Raw genomic sequence first — 1,727 nt, forward strand, 5'->3', positions numbered from 1 at the left:
AATCATTCCTTATGCAATAGAGAAATAAGATAACAAGGTGGCAAGTTCAGTTTCATTCCTATTGTTATCTCAAGATACTCAAATTCTCCTTCCGGCATATTCCTATTCATTATAAATGGAACAACATCTAAGCAGCATACCCTCTCTAATATGATCCTTGCAAATTTCTTTCAATACAATATCAAGCATGAATTTTTATCAACTTGAGCACAATAGAAAGATCATATATAATACTGTTACATCAACTTCTCTTCTTCAGAACATATGAAATAGAAGCAACACCACACTCTACAATACAATTTCTTTCACATAACCAAGGAGGATTTCTCTCCCCTTAACACAATAATAATACATCTGCTCCTAAGCAAGAAATGGAATCCATAACATCAGGTTTCCAAAACTCTCCAAAGAATACCTGCACAAAGAGAAACAACTAGGGAACCATGGAGGCTCACCTCCCAACCTAGGCCTCAAAGAGACCACCCCCGCGCTAGGGGAAACAAGGCTCAACGGGGATACATTCAAACATCATCATAATAACAAGAATCCAACATGAAAACCACAGTTTAACAACACATTTACAATTCCCAACCAAGGCTTGCACAACGATTCACAAATGGAATCATAAACATTGGGTGAAGGTGGAAACACAAGGAGGTTTACCATTTCATATCATATCTTCCATAAAAATCATGCCCTTTCGGGGCTAAATCAACAAAATACCAGGCCCTTTTGGGGCTTCATAATATCATGCCCTTTCGGGGCTTCATAAACATCTTCCACCACACACACTACCAACACAACATCCTCCACCACACACAACCAATAGCTTTAACTTCCTACAAACCCATACTTCAGTTACTTCCTTCCTCACCATTTCTCCTTTTCTTTTTTTCTCTCCCAAGGCAAAATATGAATATGACAATGGCATACAATGGAGCCCATACTCCAAGGTCCTCAACTATGCAATCCAACTGCTGCCCATTCACCCTGGACTCCTCTTCCCTTCCTACAAGGGTGAGTGCAAGTCCCACACCCATAACAATGCTCAAGCACAAAGAAGAAAACAAAACCAAGTAGAAATAAAACCACAAATTTTCAAGAGTACATCACATTATCACAACACAAGAATACCAAGAACACTCCTACCAAAGGCACTCTTATAATTTTCTATTTCAGCTATGAGATATAAAGAAAGCATGGCATGAAGGACTAACATGCTTACAAGCTATGGCAATGGAATGAAGACCTCTTCCTGCTTGGATTTCCAACTTCTCCTTTCCATTCCTTGGTTGTCTCTAAAATTAGAGAGTGGGTGAATCCCCCCCCAAGATTGACATAACTTCCCTATAAAGACCTTCGCTTTCATCCTCACCTACCTCTTTTACTCTTGTGTTTTTCCACCAATGAGGACTTAACCAAGTGGTGTCATGAGGAAAGAGAAGTTAGGTTACAATATTATTTTCGAATTGGCTTGGAAATGACTCTTTTTGAGGGTTCCTTAGGTCCCCTAGACTTACTTATGATCATATTTAACCCCCCAACCCATACTATTACCATGTGGGTGACTTGTTTTCACAAAATTAGCACTTAAGAATCACTTAGGCTCTCTAAAAATTCCTATCACTTGTAACTTGCATTCCATCAAGAAGGTGATTCTTCCTAACACTCTCCAAGGTGGTTTAATTGATTTCGCAATGAGGATTAGGCTTAGGTTGAGTGACTTC

The 1,727-nt window shown here is 39.2% G+C and overlaps 1 long non-coding RNA gene across 1 annotated transcript; it reads right to left on the reverse strand.

The window, feature by feature from the left end:
* Nucleotides 1-361: 361 nt before the first annotated feature.
* LOC149531508 (uncharacterized) lies at nucleotides 362-1,305 on the reverse strand. Its single transcript, XR_016358506.1, has 2 exons — nucleotides 1,218-1,305; nucleotides 362-415 (listed from the first exon to the last, which is right to left on the reverse strand). It is a non-coding gene; the product is annotated as an uncharacterized LOC149531508 (long non-coding RNA).
* Between the last annotated feature and the right edge of the window lie 422 nt (nucleotides 1,306-1,727).

This window comes from Cupressus sempervirens, chromosome 11 (genome assembly GCF_028749045.1).
Source record: "Cupressus sempervirens isolate cs-2001-9-10 chromosome 11, ASM2874904v1, whole genome shotgun sequence".
NCBI classification, from domain to species: Eukaryota; Viridiplantae; Streptophyta; class Pinopsida; order Cupressales; family Cupressaceae; genus Cupressus; species Cupressus sempervirens.